The 19,477-nt window shown below is 35.9% G+C and overlaps 1 protein-coding gene across 2 annotated transcripts in view; it reads left to right on the top strand.

Moving 5' to 3' along the window:
- LOC134810473 (putative hydro-lyase KRH_21160) overlaps positions 1-19,108 on the top strand; it is a 158,096-nt gene extending 138,988 nt beyond the window's left edge. The window contains exons 12-14 of one of the 2 annotated variants that reach the window (XM_063814952.1): positions 5,596-5,769; positions 14,928-15,048; positions 18,092-19,108. The gene's annotated coding sequence lies outside the window, so the exon portion shown is untranslated. Of the gene's footprint in view, positions 1-5,595; positions 5,770-14,927; positions 15,049-15,948; positions 16,055-18,091 lie in introns of those variants that run through there. The other variant, XM_063814950.1, reaches the window with a different exon arrangement.
- Positions 19,109-19,477: the final 369 nt, after the last annotated feature.

The raw sequence follows: 19,477 nt of genomic DNA, 5'->3' as shown, positions 1-19,477 counted from the left end.
AGTAAACATTATACCTACGATTCAACACATATATATTGCTTATCTACTGTGTGTTGATCACAGTCCTCGATGCAGGGAATATAATGAAAACAACCTAAGCACATGCTTGCTCTAACAAAATGTTGTTTAGTGGGGGATACTGACAGCAATTCAGTGTAAAATGCTGCAAACTACAAGAGGGTGAGTCCAGTATAATAATAACACTCTACAAATCTCTCTCAAAGAGTTTTAAAAGGCCATGTCTTACAATGTCCCCAAAGTAGAACAATGAACTGGAGTCAAAGAACAATTTAGAAAAAAAGTAATTTTGGATCATGTCCTGCAATGGTGCAGTTGTGCTCTATTCCCTGGTCATTGTGTTTAATCCAAAGATCAATGTTAGAATAGCTGATGGATTCTAGAGGAAGCAACAGTCTACAGAGGAAAGGGCGAGCAGGTGCTCTCTCCAATCTGTATATCAAAGCACATAAAGATTAATCATTTAAATGGGAAAAACAGATTCTGTTTTATTGAAGATTCTAAACCTCAACATAAGCTTGCTCAGGAAAAGAATGCCCAGGAAAAAGCATAACTGACTAGGAGCCATAAAAATCACTATGGTAATGGTGAGGGATGTGTGTATGTGTCTGTGTGTTTATGTATGTGATGAATGATCCCCTCTTTCAATATATACTTATTCCCAGCTGAATTTTGAGGAGCTATAGATATCTTAGCTTGTTTTTTTTTCTTTTCTCCCATTTATTTATTTTGCTTTTTTGGCTATTCTTGTCCTTCTGTATCTTCGTATTCTAGATCTTATAAAGGTGCAGCAAGTGTGGCAATAAGCAGACTGAGGAAGGCATAAAGGGTCTGATGTGAAGCAGAGAAGGCAGAGGTGGCTGAGGGTTTGGAGTAAAATCGAGGATGGCCATGAAGATCTGACCAAGGAGCTCTGAGATTGAGAAGGAATTAGAACAAAGTCCATAGGGAAGTTGAGAAAATTGGCAGAAAATTTGAAGAGGAGGGTTTCAACAGGAGATGATCAAAAATAAAAAAAAGAAAGAAAGAAAACAGAAAAATAAGAAATAATTCATTTTGAACCTCTGAATCATGATCTTGGGTGTCCCAGACTGAAATATCAGAGAGCCCAAGGTCCCAGAGGCACTGTACAGACACGAGAGCCAATGGAACTAAGACTATCACCCCCTCTCCAGCTTAGGTACTCATCCATATGCAGTAACTGGTGTAAATCACCAGATGTTCTTTCCTTTGGTAGTAAAATATATGATTTAATGTATACATATATATTTTTTAAAAATAGAAATAATTTAAAATCATAAGGATACAATTAAAAATGAAATAATTGGAGCTTCCATTTTTATCTTCAATATTCAGAAAGAACTGTTTGTTGGAAACTTTTTTAACCACATGAAATTCTCTTGAATGCAGTGATTCAAAGTCTTGAATAGTCATACTATATATAAAATCTGCCTTAGTGGAGACCCAATAAAAATAAAAGCAAGCCCTTTTTATTAACATTTTACTTAACTTGTTTTGAATGAAGCAGGCATGCATCAAGAAAATTTCCTTTAAAAATGATCAAGTAGTAAATAAAATTTGAATGTTTGGTGTAATTTTCACTTACATGCTTTGCAGACCTGTTTCATGCAACATTCTGGGATGATGGACAATGTTCCCTATGTTAAGTATAGTAGCTACTAGCTACATAGAGCTATTGAGCATTTAAAACAACTGAGAGGCCGGGCGCAGTGGCTCTGGCGTGTAATCCCAGCACTTTGGGAGGCTGAGGCAGGCGGATCACAAGGTCAGGAGATCGAGATCATCCTGGCCAACATGGTAAAACCCCATGGCTACTAAAAATACAAAAATTAGCTGGGTGTGGTGGCACGTGCCTGTAGTCCCAGCTACTCTGGAGGCTGAGGCAGGAGAATCACTTGAACCCAGGAAGTAGAGGCTGCAGTGAGCCGTGATCACGCCACTGCACTCCAGCCTGGGCAACAGAGTGAAACTCTGTCTCAAGAACAACAACAACAACAACAAAAACAAAACCATAACTGAGAAAATGAATTTTTCACTTTGTTTAATTTTAATTAATTTAAATTTAACAGCCACACTATTTTCACAATTTTGTAGTTATGCTCATTATAATTAAATGTTCATTTTCTTTTGCCACTCTTCCTCCAAAAGACTCAAAGGTCCCTAAGGACCTGTAATGCCTTATACATTTTTTTTTGACACAGAATAGATTATCTTTCTTCCTCTCTTTCCTCTCTCTCTCTCTCTGTTACTTTCTCTATATATATTTCTGAATGTTTATAAGCATTTACTGACAGTCTTCTCATTTCTTTCTTCTTTTTTTTAATGCAATTAACTGAATACTTAGAAAATACAAATTACTATAATAAGTTCTGTGAGGAATTTATGACACGTTTCATGATTTGGAGTTTAAAGTTTAGTGTTCTGCTACTGGCATGTACCAGGTTGAGAGGCACAGAGTTTCCATACTTGAGTACTACTTATGTGAAGTCACAGCTTGTATCAATAACTTAAAATTGATCATTAGAGAAATTCAAATCAAAACCACAATGAGATATCATCTCACACCAGTCAGAATGGCCATTATTAAAATGTCAAAAAATAACATGCCGGCAAGGTTGTGGAGAAAAAAGTATGCTTATACACTGTTGATAGGAGTGTAGATTAGTTGAACCATTGCAGAAAGCAGTATGGCAACCCCGCAAAGAGCTAAAAGCAGAGCTACTATTCCACCCAGCAATCCCATTACTGGGTACATATACCTACAGTACTAGAAATGTTTCTACTGTAGGTCAGGTGCAGTGGCTCACGCCTGTAATCCCAGTACTTTGGGCAGCTGAGGTGGGTGGAGTGCTTGAGTCCAGGAGTTTAAGACCAGTCTGGGTAACATGGTGAAACCTCATCTCTACTAAAAATTTAAAAAAAAATTAGCTGGGTGTGGTGGTGCAAGCCTGTAGTCCCAATTACTGAGAAGGCTGAGGTGGGAGAATTACCTGAGCTCAGGAGTTTGAGGCTGCAGTGAGCCATCATCATGCCACTGCACTCCAGCCTGAATAACTGGAGTGAAACCCTGTCTAAAAAAAAAAAAAAAAAAAAAAAGACATCATTCTATCATAAAGATACATTCACATGTATGTGAATGGTCATTGCAGCGCTATTTACAATAGCAAGGATATAGAATCAACCTAGATGCCCATCAATGACAGATTGGATAAAGAAAGAGTGGTACATATGTACTGCGGAATATGCAGCCATAAAAAAAGAACAAGATCATGTCTTTTGTGGGAACATGGATGGAGCTGGAGGCCATTATCCTTAGCAAACTAACACAGGAAAAGGAAACCAAATACCGCATGTTCTCACTTACAAGTTGGGAGCTAAATAATAAAAACAATGAACACAAAGAAGGAAACAACAGACACGGGGGTCTACTTTAGGGGGGAGGGTGGAGGAGGGAGAGGAGCAGAAAAGATAACTATTGGGTACAATGCTTAGTACCTGGGTGACGAAATAATCTCTGCAAGTCCCCGTGACACGTGTTTGCCTATGTAACAAATCTTCACATGTACCCCGAACCTAAAATAAAAGTAAAAAGGAAAAACAATGAATTTAAAAAATTTGTGGGCTGTATCAATAACTCTTGTTCAGTGATTTCACCCTCAAAAATTCAAAAGATAATGGAACATTCCTTGGTATTTAATAACTTAAGAATTTAAGTCTGCATAATGCAAATTCTATAAAAAAAGTAAATTAAATATAAGTTCTGAGCTCTTATCCCATTGACTATGGATCCCGTTGGCATTTATACTTAATACACTATTAAAATAACTTCACACTGGTGATGTACTGAGTGACAGTTTGACAGCTCAAAATTCTGATGGGACATGCACATCTCTTGTACAACTAGGTTTAAAGCTCTGTTTTGCATATTTACAAGCTTGGGACATAGTGAAACTTACAGCAGGGATCTAAAATGTAATCGCAGTTGAGAAACATGAATCCTCTCTTTCCATGGAATTTAATTAAACATTTCCATTATTTTTGTTTCTAACTCACCTGTCAAGGTGTGAATTAAGGTAAGCACAGTAATAAAATCTGAAATGAAATGAACAATCAGAATTTTTAAATCAGGTGGTCACAATTAAGTAGACATTGATAAAAATGTGTACCAAATAGATGCTTGGTGTTTTAAAATGAACAATTTTTTTTAAAAAGCATTTAAAACATTTTTTTTGGTCAACATTCATCACTGGAATTGGGTCCCAACAGTGAAATACATGGCTTGCCTATATATACACTAGTATCTGTCCATGTATCAGTATAAAAGCACAATGATGAATGGGAAAACATTTTTAAAAAAGAATTTAAAATATAATGAACCTGAAAAAATGTCACTGAATCTAAAGAGAAGTATTCCACTTTTGTGGGACCTCATCTTTAAGTGTTGGGTTTTTCTTTAAAACATACAGCCTTAGGACCTGTTATATGATAATGAGAAGAAGCAAAAAAATTTGACTGCAGCGTACCTGAACTTGTTTTAATGGAGGTTTTGTGGGCATATTTTACAGAATGAATCATCCAGACAACATTGAGGGAATTAATTTTTGCCTCACACAGCTCCAGGTACTTAGAAAGTGGTCAGTAAATATTGGTTGAATCAATAACAGTACGCAATTTCATGTTAGGGCTACTGCTATCAGCACCTGGCATAATCCTCTCTATTCTCTTCACTATGTAGTTAAGCCATCAAACCTTTAGATTGTGTCATTATTGATGGTCAATAGGAAGTGAAATGATTAAGCCTCCCTACCCTCAAAGAATGTTGTCTTACTTGGCTCAATTATTGATGAACAGTATCCTGTGAGCTTCCCCGTTATTTGTTAATGCTACCACAGAGACTAAATTGATATAAAGTATTAATTACAGTTTTTAAAATTAACCTAAGAAAATAATTTTTAAGGAAAGTTTTTCTTGTTTGAAACATCAAGTTTGTATAGTAATACTTGATTTTGTAACGTTGAGTCTCAACGTGTACCTCTCATATTTGTAAGAAGCCAGAGAGAAGGATTCTGGAAACTTCCGTGGAAACAGTGGTACTGCCCATGACTGGGTTACACATCTGGGGGAAAGGAGAATTGAGAAGATTATATTTAACACAGAAGTTGTTTGGAATATATATATATATATTTTGTTGTTGTTGTTGTTGTTTGTTGTTGTTGTTTTGTTTTGTTTTGTTTTTTGAGATGGAGTCTCGCTCTTGTTGCCCAGGCTGGAGTGCAATGGCGTGATCTCAGCTCACTGCAACCTCCCCGCCTTCTGGGTTCAAGCGATTCTTCTACCTCAGCCTTCCGAATAGCTGGGATTACACGCATGCACTACCACACCCGGCTAATTTTTTTGTATTATTAGTAGAGATGGTGTTTCATGCCTGTAATCCCAGCACTTTGGGAGGCCGAGGCAGGCAGATCACCTGAGGTCAGGAATATTTCAAATTATAGGAAAAACTACCAGAGACAGGTCAATGGAATATTTATATCATTGAAAACATGTTTTCAACAGATGCAGTTTTGGTATCATTTGTCTCAACATTCAAATCTCTCAGTTTTTACAAGAACGTCTCTAGATGGAAACTTGCAAAAGCAAGGCAAAATAATCAGATTCTCCGAATCTCAGTGGAGCCACGCAAAAATTGATCTCATTGCAGAAGCGGGAGAATCTACTCTACCTTTTCAGGTAAGCACATACGAAATTAATACAACTCAACAGAAGACACTTATTTAATGCTAATCCTTTCAGATAACAATATAACACACATAGCTCATACCTTTTCAGGTGAGCACATATGAAATTAATACAATGCAACAGAAGACACTTATTTAATGCTAATCCTTTCAGATAACAAAATAACACACGCAGCTCATGAATTTATTCAACATTAATGAAGCAAACACATTCAGAGATCAAACACATGATCTGTGATGAGTAGAGAGGTTGTTTTGACTATGCACTTCAGACATGTGTAGAATAGTAGCAAAAATGGAGATAAGAAATGAATAAGATGGCAGAGAGAAGAGTAACTTAAAATCATTTCTAAGTGAAGACATTGGATTATATGATGTAGTGAAAAAAAGTCTGACGTGGGCTGTAATATTTTAATCCTATTGCCTCACTTTCTGCTGCCTGGTAACATTGAGAATGTTATCCACCTTTGGGAACTGGAGGACATTATACAAAGTGAAATGAGCCAGGCACAGAAGGACAAATATGGCAGGTTCTCACTCATGTGTGGGAACTAAAAAGTTGATCTCATGGAGGTAGAGAGGAGAATGGTGGTTACTAGAGGCTGAGAAAGGTGGGGAGGAGGAGGTTAGGAAGGGAGGTTTGTTAATGGTTAAAAAATGTAGTTAGTTAGATAGAAGAAATAAGCTGTAGTGTTTGATAGCACAGTAGGGCAATTATAACAAGTTATTGTGTATTTCAAAATATTTAGGGGATAAGATTTGGAGCGTTCCCAACACAAAGAAATGAGAAGTGTGTGAGGAGATGGTATCCCAATTACCTTTATTTGATAGTGACACATTATATGCATGTATCAAAATATCACATTTACCCCATAAGTATGTACAACTACTATGTATTAATAAAATATAATAATAAAAGAAGGCAATTGTATCTTGCCAAATGGGTGTTCTAATTTCTACCTTCCTGTATATAAGTCTTCTGGATGACATTTGAAAAGAGCTATTTTGGAATCTAGATTGGATGGAGTGGAATATGGTGGAAAGCACACTGTTTTGGAGTCAGTGGTCTGAGTTTTAGTCTCTGCTCTGCTCATTGGTTGCTAAGTGACTGTGTAAATATTGTCTTTGTGCATCAAATTTCCTAATGTGTGAAAACCAGTGATGATAAAAGCAATACTCCAGGGGAGTCTGAATATTAAAGATAATATAGCTAAAATGGCAGCCATGAACATGGGCTCTGGAAACTTGGGTTCAAGTTAAAGGGTTGGGGGTGGTGGCTCATGCCTGTAATCCCAGCGCTTTGGGAGGCTGAGGCGGGTGGATCACGAGATCAGGAGATCGAGACCATCCTGAGTAACACGGTGAAACCCCACCTCTACAAAAAATACAAAAAATTAGCCGGGCATGGTGGCACGTGCTTGTAGTCCCAGCTACTCTGGAGGCTGAGGCAGGAGAAGCACTTGAACCTGGGAGGTGGAAGTTGCAGTGAGCCGACATGGAGCCACTGCACTGCAGCCTGGGCAACAGAGTGAGACTCCATCTTAAGAAAACAAAAACAAAAACAAAAAAGTGTATGATTATAGGGAAGTTACCGAAGCCCTCTATGCCTCTTTCATTAGTGGGGTGTGAGGATAATAGTTGGGGATTTAAGGTCATCTCATCCTCATTTCTGAACAAATTGAGATAAATATAGAGGTTAAACAGGTAGAGAATACATATTTTGGAGCAGATGGCTTTAGAATGTAGAGTCACTTATTTAAAATAATGCTTGATCTTAGAATAAATAGAATTACCCAGAGGACAATTGACTGTGCTGGAGAAATATAGAGCTCATACTCTAGGCGAAGTCTCTTACCTTTAGCCAGAGATAATATCAGTGTGCATGCCTCCTGAGGACAGGCTGGCTCCCAATAGTGGGTGTTGAATGGGAGAAGAGGATGAATCGAGCTCCCCCAGGTTACTCTAACTTCACAGTCAGGTAAATCTTCCTCCTCCCACGGAGTGAGGGGTAAGTAACAGCAATGTTACTACAGTGAACCACCTCCCCATGAAAGCAGGAAGACTAGGGCATAAGCATCAACTGTAATCAATTACTGTTCTCTACTTTATACAGTTATTGTGAGGATTATATGGTGTATACTTGTAAAGCACATGGAAGCAAATCTGGCACAAACACAGAATTCAGCTGTTTTATTGCTGTAGTTATTCCTTGGATATTGTCTGGAAATAGTAGACAGTCAATAAATCTTAGTGTTCTCTGTTTTATAAAGGGAATTCCCGCTTGATCAGAACTCTAGGCTTGATCATTAAAGGCTTCTTTACTCAGTGAAGGTCCCCAACGTCCCTTCTCAAAGATCAATTTATTCTATTCTTATATTTAATGGACAAAGACATCATGAATACTAGCAGCTCTTAATTGGGAAGCATTTGACACAAAGGCTGGTCATGGAATCATTTTGGTGTCAATCTCCATTGCAAGGAGCAGGGCAATGAAATCAGAACAATTTGATCTTTTGCCTCCTGCATTTATATTCTATAGAAAATTGTTTTCATTCGGTTTGCTTTTAGTTAGAATGAAACTCACCAAGAAGATCGTTCAGAGTTTGTCATTAATTGACATATTGAGAAGAAAATAGAATATCCTTTCTAGCAGTAAGTAATTTAGAAATATGAGTTGAAACACATGCCATTTCTGTCTACAGCTGGAAGCTCTCATGGACCCATCAGCATTACTGAAGAGTTTCAGTGAATGCAATTTTTGTTTTCTCTTTAATGTTCTCCTTTTTGGATATAGTAATGGTTTTGCTTTGCAGTGCAAATGGAGACTATCCCTTATTATCTGGGGGCATATTAACTAGTTTGTAGATGGGCAGTGGTTTGGTTAGATTCTGTGATTTGGCTGCAATGGATGTGTGAGGGTTTCTAACCCAGCCCTGCTCCTCCCTCTCCCTTCATCCCCATGCTGGTGGCTCAGCACCTTGTGTTGCTTTTTCTCTCCAATCAGCCTCAATGCTGAGTTCTTTCGAGGCCTCGGTCACATTGAATTCACCCCAGAGAAGCTAAGACTTTTCCTCTGCGCCTCCCCACTTAATCTGCCTATGAGTTGGCTACAGCACACATTTATTTTGGAAACTACAGATGAGTAAAAGAAAAATAAGAAAAAAACATCCCCTCACATTTCACTCTCAAGAAGCCCATGACAGCCCTATAATATCCAATCAGCAATTTAGAAAATTAAGTTTGGAAAGCAATAAACTTTTTAAAAATGAGTTTAGAGGCAAAACCCAAGCTGCCCTGAACCACTGTGAGGCCTTTAGGCAGCTGATTTCATGATAGGTTTGATTAAACAGTGCTGCCCCCAGTCTCCCAGAGGGTGTCATGTAATAAACACTCTCGGTGTTATGTTACCATTCTCAGCTCTGAGCTATTCACATTTCAAAACTCATCTGGCCCCAAAGACTTTAGATAAGGAACTGTGGACTTGCATTGATGTTCTGCTGTGAATCAGTCTGGATTTTATACATACACAATATATAAAAATAGATACACTTGCACAGATACATACATGGTAATATTTAATCCATGAGTATTGCGTATATTTACTATTAAATATTTCTAACTAGTAGTTAAAACAGAGAGAAACAAATACCTAAATACAGCTCAGGATTAACTAATGTTAACATTTTGTTTGCTTATAATGTTAAAGTTTGTTTGCTTATGAAGATGCAACTTTTGTCTTCCTTGTATCTCTCTCCATCCCATTTCTTATCCTCTGCAGAAAAAAAAAGATGCTAATATTATGCTGGCTTTAACCTGATTTCTATGAGTGTATTTTTAAAGATATGAATATATACATGAGGATTCTAGCTAGGTACAGTTCTACTTTGTTCTTTTATCGACAACAAATGAAAAAGATATTCTACCTACAAATAGTTAATCTAGCTTTTTAAATATTCAAATATTTAAAGTTTGTCTTCTTGGATATAGGCTAGGATTTAAGATTAGTAGCCTGAATCATTTAAGGGTGACCTTAGTCATTGTCTAGCTTTCAGTTCCACGTGACTAAGCTCTGAACATATTTATACAGTACAGTGTAATCCAGTCCAAATATTGGAAAGAAGAAAGACATCAAATCACGTGACCTCTGTGTTCCCTTTTAGCCATGAAATTCTGATTCAGTGTGGTTCTTTTGATGTCAATTGTAGACAGTATAACAGAATACAGATTGCTTTGGGTTTCATAGCAAATAAGCACCCCAAGTTAGGTAGGGCATTTGCTCTTCCTGCTGGCAAAGAATTAGGTTTACTGTTTTCTCTGTAAGAACAGCAAATTAATGACATTTCAATATTCCCTCTATTTCTTGTGAGAGTTTATTGGAAAAATTTAGGTCAAAGAGTTAATAGTATTTTTCAAATCTGTTTTAACTTGGCCTGCTCACTTGCTATGTTCAGCTTTTCTCACAAATAGATTCTTTTAATATTTCTTTTCCCCCCAACTGTTGTGCTGTTTTAGTATCTCAAGGTGGCACTTTTTCTGAGTAGTCCATTGATTTCAAGTTGCTCTACTTTCTTCGAGCTTCCCATTAAAATGTAATTGTATCATATTTTAGATTTCATTTTGAAATGAACCTTTTGTGAAATTTCACACAATTATGGATACCATGTTCTCTCTTTATCGGAGTCAATGATATAAATCAATAACAATTTCGTGACATTATTTGACGATTCAGTGAAGGGTAAGATTCATAACACAAAAGTAAAAGGTGATCGAGTCTCCGTAAAGTTGCTGTGTCCTTGGCCTGCTTAATCTAGAGCTGCATGAAATCTTGTTTCTCCAGACAGCCCTATTCTGCAGCATCCACTAAAGCCCAGTTATCTCTTTATTTCATTAGAGAGATGCAGGATAGTATAATCATTAATGGCTCAGCTTACATATTTTTCTTACTTGACATGTGACATTCAACCAATTACTTCTATTCTCTAATCTTCTGTTTCTTTCACCTTAAAATAAGACGAAAATAGCATCATCTTCACAGGATTAAAACAAGTGAATGTGACTGGCATATAGTAAATGCTAAATAAAAGGTGGCTGCTGCTCTTATTATTGATACCATCATCATTCTTCAAAAATTAATATATTCCTACTACTCTCTACTCCTTCTTACTATATCTCTATTTTCTCTTGGATTCATATTCATTTTTTGCTCCTGTTATTTTTTTTGAAAACAAGATTTCTATGTTAATTGCGTATTTGTCTGGAAAAGCACCTGAGTTTTGCACTTGTAAAAAGTAATCACTTGATTATGAACATTTATGAATTCTTGTGGTTCCTAAAAGCAAGAAATTATTTTGTTCATAGAAGGAATAATATAAATGAAGAAAACAAAAGTCAACAAGATCCCAAAAAATAGTTTTAGAAGAGTGAGTCATCTAATTCAATTTAAAATGTGAATTATTCAATTACCTTGAGAATCTTATCAAATGAGGTTTTCACTCTTCCTCCATCTGTGGTTGAAACAGCTCTTCTGAGTGACCTCTTTCTCACTTACTGATTACCAATTGATGCTGACTGTAGTTCTGAAAGGGAATTGGTCACAACATTTTATATTTATATATATATATATGTACATATACACACACACACACATATATATACACACACATATATATGTGTCTATGTGTGTATATAAATACACACACATATATATGTCTATGTGTGTATATATACACACACATATATATGTGTGTATGTGTGTGTATATATACGTATATACACGTATATACGTATATATACGTGTATATACGTAAATATATCATATAATATATGATATATATACACATATATGTGATATATATATCATATATACATATATGTATATATATATCAGTTTGGTTATATATACATATATACACATATATACGTATATACACGTATATACGTATATATGATATATATCATAATATATGATATATACATATATGTGATATATATATCATATAATATATGTATATTTACACATATATGTGATATATATATCATATATACATATATGTGTATATATATCAGTTTGGTTATGTATATACATATATACACATATATACACATACATATATATACATATATACACATATATACATATATATACATATATATATGTATATGTATATATCAGTTTGGTTAAAACCAGCAATAAAAAATAGGAAGAGCCAAGGTGATTTTGAAACCATGAGATGGTCATTATTTACAGGTGTAACAGACATTTTTTGAAGGAAGTAATTGCTTGTATTTTAAGATTCGTATGATTTTAATTAATGGTAGAATTACAATTTCTAATTGTATAATTATGAATTTAACTATGTAGCAGTCAGCAAGCAAAATATAGATGACCTAATATTATTTTTATTTGGCTTTTGAAGTTGGATTTATCCTTCCATTTTAATATGAATATCTAAAGGAACCTGGTGGGTCCCTTCGGGTAAAATAATGTAACCACATTTTAAAGACTACCTCAGGATTTTACTTCACCTCATCCCAGGGCCCACCCATTCCATTCAAATAATGTGAGCGTGTACCTCTTTAGGAGCATAGAGAAGTGCCTCAAACTGTCTTTTTTTTTTTTTTCTCCAGTTTTCTCTGAGTAGCACAGACCTTCAAATATGATGGTCAACAAATGCTTGTCTAATGAGTCTGAAGAATTAAACATCTATTTTAATTGACATCAATGCAAGATGTATTATAATAATGAATATAGAAAAACTCTTTCAAAAGTTAAGCTGTCCAAAAAAATCACAGTCATTTAATGGTATTAAACACAATATATTTCTAAAGTACAATACTTGTGTATATTTTACCAAGATCCTTCTTCAAAACCTATGTTATTTTCTGCCTCTGGAATGAAGGCTAAATTTCTTAGTTTAAGATTCTACAGAAATCATCTCTAATCAGAATCTTAAAAAAATATTATGTACATCACATTAAAATATCAAAAATTGCAAATAAAGCAACAGTCCCTGCTGACCACCCTCATCACCCACCATAGATTTTATCTTGAGTATCTTTAGATACCAGTTTATTTTTACTTCCAGTCCATTTTCTATTTACTTAATATGTATAAATGTACCACATATACTTGGAAATCTAAACCATTGTATGTTTTCAGCCTAAGTAATATTATACTATAATATTTTTCTGTAACTTAATTTTTTTACTCCAAAACACATGTTGAATTTCTTTCCATAATGACACATGGCGATAGATATTATTTTTAACTGGTATAGTATTTCTCACTATTGATTGATTCATTCACATGTAAGTTCTTTCCTGTCATTTGTCATCAAAACCAGCACTGAAATAAACATTCCTGCACAAGCCTTCATGTGTATACCTTTGAGTGTCTCACTAGGATAAATGCCAAGAAATTAACTCAATTTTTATAGTCTATGCAATTTTTCTTTTTAACAAATGCTATCTAGTTTCTCTCCAATTGAGCTGTACCAACTCATGGAATTTTCCTCTCCATCTATTATCTGATTAATTTGTTGTTCTCTTAAAATCTTATACTCCATTAACACCCATCAACATTTTCTAAATACACCATACACTTTCTCATCTCTGTGTTTTTGCTGCGATTGCTGCCTCAGTTTCTCGAGGTAAAATGTTTTGCCCAACAAAATTTGGTATCATGGAGGCTTACTATTACTTCTCCACCAAATCTTTTCCCAAACTCTCATTATTGGCAGAAATAATGAAGTGTCTTCTTTGAGTCTCCTAGTATCTTATACTTATTTCTTATACAGCATTTATGATGTAGGGTAGTGAGTGTATCATACGAAGTGTAGGAGAGGAAAAGTAATACCCTTTCCTCACTCATCACAAGGGACATGGCTGGAACCCCTATAACAAAAGAGAGGTTAAAAAGAAAAAAAATAACAAATTTATTAACATTTTATGTGACATAGGGGCCTTCAAAAACAAAGGCCTGAAGACCAGGGAAAACTCTCTATGTTTATGCTTAAGTTCAACAATGAATGGACAATCATGAAGAAATACAAATGGACAGAAAGAATATGATCTCATTGTAAAAACTTGGAGAGAACTCAGCAAAGATCTTTATGGGCCTCTCTGTGTAGTGTTTCTTTCATCCAGGTATAGATAGGGTAGGACACCAGTTAAATGAGGTTCTTATGACCTATTTTGAGGAGAAGTAAGCCGGATAATTCCTTTATGGCTGGCTCTCACAAAGGAAAGAGAGGGGAAAGCAGAGAGGGACTCCAAGGTGCTATATTTTGGGACAGCATGTTCTGACTCCAAGGTGTTGTATTTTGAGATAGCATTTTCTGAGCCCTGGCACAAGTAAATTTAATGACCCTTGAGATTGGAGACCCTCCTTGATAGGATAGAAATGTACCTTCTGTCTGTGTCCTGGACTGGTGGTCCACTATGCAGGTTCATAAGATTCCTGGCATAAATTACTTCTTCCTTTCCCTCCTTTCTCTCTCTCTCTCTCTTTTTTTCTTCTTGGAATAACAACATAATATGAGTAATTAACAAGAAAGAAAACATTATATCAGTCATTATTCAGCGTTAGAATAAACTAAAATTAAATAGATGTCTCTGAGTGCTTCAGCATATGAATATTATCAACTACTGTATGTGGTTATTGATGTGTGCTTTACTACAGTGAGTATGTTTCTGTGTATGTATATAATATATATTATGTTTGTATGAATGCATATAATATTTAAATATTTTAATATGGTAATAAATCATTGCCTTCAGCACACTGATTACAAATCAATTCATATCTCAATTAAATTGAGTTGTAAGTCACACAGTTGATTACCCCAAAGAGCTCATTATAAATGCATATGACTCTTAATGGCTCCAATGAGAAGAGAGCCCTTCACTCGTGATGAATGTTACCACTTTAATTGAAACAAGGTTACCTTTGGCATTAAGGTACATAAGATGCTGTCAAAGCAGTTATGGTTTTATAAATTTAAATTAGGATGTTCTGGTCAGAACAGTTTTCTAAAATTAGATTGGAGAATGGGACAGATGTAAATAGAGTTCCTCTACACAAAGAAATATGATTGTAAGACATTACTTTTGTGATGTGTTTTTAACAGTTTTATCTTTCTGTAATTATAGTTAATTTTGGAAGCTACTGTTTTGTCATCAAATGCTACCGTTGCTCTAGATGACATCAGTGTGTCCCAGGAATGTGAAATTTCCTATAAATCACTACCAAGGACCAGTACACAAAGCAAGTGTAAGTTTTCCCTTGTCGTTGTTGCTGTTTTAAACATTGAATTAAGCTCTTCTCAGTATCAAAATATAAAATGTATTAGAGTCACGAATACCTAATACAGGGTGTGGATTATATCACCTGTTCTTGAAACCTAAAATATATATATTTTAAAAGGTAAACAACTGGTCTAGTCCTTAGGCCTCTCTTCCAGTAATATGGAAAATATTCTATGCTTGCAGCTGAAATTATTGCATCCAAATATTTTAATTATAAGTATTATGAAAAAATTATAATTATTTTGCATATTTTAAATACACTTTTATAAATATTCACTTCTCCATTAATTTTATTCAGAACTTCAAATGAGCATGTAATAATATTCATATTTCAGGATCACCCAGGAGTTCAAAAAAAGCAAAAAGGTTGTGTTTGGGAAAATGATGTAAGGCCAACCAAAATTTAAAACTGGACCTTAAAATTCTGTGTTTCTATTCAAAATTTAATATTTTCAAATCACAGATGGAGTTTGTCTAATTCTTTGAATAAATTTTTTGGAGAGAATATCAATTACAGGCCAGAAATGTTGCCATAAAAATGGATCACATATAGTCAACTATGTATTTTAAAACCTAATCATTATTTAGATTCTGGGATCATGTACACATAGAAAGAATTTACACTATACCTTCAGTTACTTTCTCTTTCTAGTACTAATTGATGTTTCTCTCTGACCACTCCTACCCTCAGATCTCAATGAATCTGACAATATTAAAAATGTTTTCTGAAAAGTGTCACACTTTATTTTTCTTAATCTGTATCTATGGAAAAGATTTGCATATGAAAATCAGACATACTGTATATTCCTAAGTTAGATTTACTTAAACAACATATTTAGAGAGTGCAACAGTTGTATTCTTACAGGAGCTGAATGGACTAATCAAGAAAAATTTGGGTCACATGATTCTGGATTGAGACGATTAAAGAACTTTTAATTAAAGGTCCTTTATTACAGATATTTTTCATTCGAGAGAGTGTATATTTCTGGGTGCTAACTTATATTGGGTTAACGTGTATTTACTTTGTTCAGAATGTGTATCCTGCATGCATAATAGACCATTCTAAGCTCTGCGCATGTGTTCATGCAAGTGTGTGTGTGCATGTGTGCGCGTGTCTGCCTGTGTGTCTGCATATGTGTGTGTGCATGCCTGTGTGTCCGTGTGTGTGCGTGCATGTGTGCATGTGTGTGTGCGTGTGCATGCGTGTGTGCATGCTTGTCTGTGCACATGTGTGTATGATTCTGATAGACACCGAGGAGTGCAGAGCAGCAGATTTAATGATTCATTTAAAGATTCATGAGTTTGGCCAGGCGCGGTGGCTCACACCTGCAATCCTAGCACTTTGGGAGGCTGAGCCGGGCGGATCACTTGAGGTCAGGAGTTGAAGACCTGCCTGGCCAACATGGTGAAACCCTGTCTCTACTAAAAATACAAAAAAATTAGCCAGGGCATGGTGGCGGGCACCTGTAGTCCCAGCTACTCGGGAGGCTGAGGCAGGAGAATGGCATGAACCCAGGAGGCGGAGCTTGCAGTGAGCCGAGATCGCGCCACTGCACTCAAGCCTGGGTGACAGAGCAAGATTCCTCTCAAAAAAAAAAAAAAAAAAAAAGATTCACGAGTTTTTAAGGGTTAAACAGGATTACCTTATTTTTGTTGTTTAATTAAAGATTTTCTTTCTCCTAATTAAATACCACATCACCAGAATCATAATAGCTGAAAAGCATTAAAGTTGACATTGAAGAGCATTCTCTTGTAATGTAGTATTTGTAGGTATAGGGGCAGAAAGGTGTGACAAAAACCTTTCCTCACCCATCATAAGGGTCACAGCTGACACTCCGAGAATGAAAGACAGTTTAATGAGAGAAAAGCATAACAAATTTGTTTATCAAAGTTTTACTTGACACAGGAGCCTTCAGAAATGAAGATGCAAAGACCCAGAGAAAAGCATGTGCTTTATTTTATTTTTTCGTTTTTATTTGTTTTTCAGCCCCTTTTCCTATTTAGAAAACTGTGTATTTTTCTGCTTAGTTTTGGTGAAGAACAAACAGCCATTTTGAAATGTGATCGGACAAAAGGGTATGATCCAATGGTAACAGACTGAGCAGGGAAACTTAGCAAAGCCTCTGTGTTCAGAGTCTCCTTGACTCCTTTGTGTAGAATTTCTTCACCCCTGGGAACAGGAAAGGACCCCTCTAGAATGAGGATCTTGTGACCTAATTTCAGGCAAGATAAGCCAGATAATTTCTTTATGACCAGCGCTCACAAAGAAAGGTCAGGGAAGATCAGAGTGACCTTGCTCCTGGGGTACCTCCCAATCTCCTTCAGTTCAAAGTACTTTGGGGCAGCCTTTCCTGAGCTCTTACCGAGGCAAAAGTGTGGTTAAAGGTTTTAAATCATTACTAAAGTTAACCTTAGCAAAAGTTTTTGAGACACTTGATCTTGCTTACGGAGAATTCTTTTCTTAAATTCACTCAGGATTCATGGATATGTGCATCCATCTGAACACCAGATCAGTTGGATAGATAATATATCTAATTAGGACAAATTACATGAATGATTCCTGAAAGATTAATGGATGTACACAAAGGAAAAAAAGGCGTTTCTTATTGTTTTTGCAAATATGTCCAGTAGACAATTATAGGATCTCGTTTGTGGAGTTCAGTATTAGTAATGGGCAGAAGTTTATGGAGAGAAACTGAAAGGAATATTTAAAAACGTGCCATGCTCCATTGACAGTAAATTGTTATATGTATGGAGCAGAATGGCCAAAGGTTTACCCAGACTACCCAGACCCTGTACAGGACTTGAAGTTTTGAAATCTTTAATAGGCATACAAATGGCTGCACCACTTCAAAGCAATCTTAGAGCTGTAGTTTTCTGCTCACAGTCCGCGTGATGAAAATCGCAAGTGCTACTTTGATTTGGCCTTTAATCAAGCTTCTTCTCCTTCAGAATATTTAAAAGCTACTGTTGATGAAATAATTTTACATTCTGTTTATTTGTTAAAGGGAGAGAGCCTGTTTTACGCTCTTAATCTCAATTTTGAAGCCAGATTTGTGCCTGGTGAGGATGCCGGTTGTATTTCATCCAGGAAGATACGCGATTTTCCAACTGAGTGCCCAAAGGGAGCACATGAAACTAATTGTTGTGAGTGCATTACTGACTCCTTCAGCAGATATTTATATGTACATATTTACTCTCTGAACGTAAAGTGCACACTACTCAAGTGAGCATTGTATGATGAAGACAGTCAGAACAGAGACCTCTGCATGATGGAAATGACTTGCCGGTGAGAACAAACCAGATTCTCTTTAAACTAGAGGCGATGAATGAAAACGTCCTGCTAACTTTCAGTTTTGCCCTGTTGGAGAATAACATTTGAAATATATGCAGGATAACGCTCAAAACACAAGAGCAAGGATGTATCTAGCCAGTCGTAGAAAAATAAGTAACACATGACACCACTTATATGAGGTATCCATGTAGTCATATTTGTAGAATCAGAGTAAAATTGTGGTAACCAGGTTCTGGGAGGAGAGGAAGTGGAAAATTACTAATCAACAGGCATACATTTTCAGTCAAACAAGATGAATAAGCTCTAGACATCTGCTGTATAACATGGTATCTAAAGTCAATGACAATGTATTGTACACTTAAAAATGTGTTGTGGGGGTAGATCTGGCTGGATGCAGTGGCTCAAGCCTGTAATCCCAGCACTTTGGGAGGCTGAGGCAGGTGGATCACTTGAGGCCAGGAGTTCAAGACCAGCCTGGCCAACATCACAAAACCCCATCTCTACTAAAAATATAAAAATTATCAGGGCATGGTGGCACACACCTGTAATCCCAGCTACTCAGGAGGTGCAGGTTGCAATGAGCTGAGATCACACCACTGCATTACAGCCTGGGTGACAGAGAGAGACCCTGTCTGCCACCCCCCCATAAAAAAGAGGGTAGATCTTATATTTTCTTATCACAATATATGTATTATAAACATTTATTTATTAAATTATTTTTAACATCATAGTATTCTTATTATCGTAAGCAGTTGCTATTTCAGTACAACTAGCAGTAGAAGACTTTATACTGCTTACAAATGTTATTTCAAATGATAGTGTATCAATAAATAGTTCTATGGTCATAAAACTATAGATCCTGCCTAGTTCTATATATTTTTCCACCTTTAAGAGTCTCCTTTCAGTTTGTCCTTTTCCAGGGCAATGCCTCCATTCTTTCTGCATTCTACTTAAACGATTCTAAAACTATCCTAGCATCCCTGAAAAAGTAATACAGAAGAAGAAAAAAAAAGAAGGTTGTCTGTTGGTGGATAAGCTTTTCCAAAAGCATTTTAATAACTGTGCTATTGAACACAATAAAAAAAGGCAAGAGGAAAGG

This window comes from Pan troglodytes, chromosome 6 (genome assembly GCF_028858775.2).
Source record: "Pan troglodytes isolate AG18354 chromosome 6, NHGRI_mPanTro3-v2.0_pri, whole genome shotgun sequence".
NCBI lineage: Eukaryota > Metazoa > Chordata > Mammalia > Primates > Hominidae > Pan > Pan troglodytes.
This window is presented reverse-complemented; position numbering and strand designations above follow the sequence as displayed.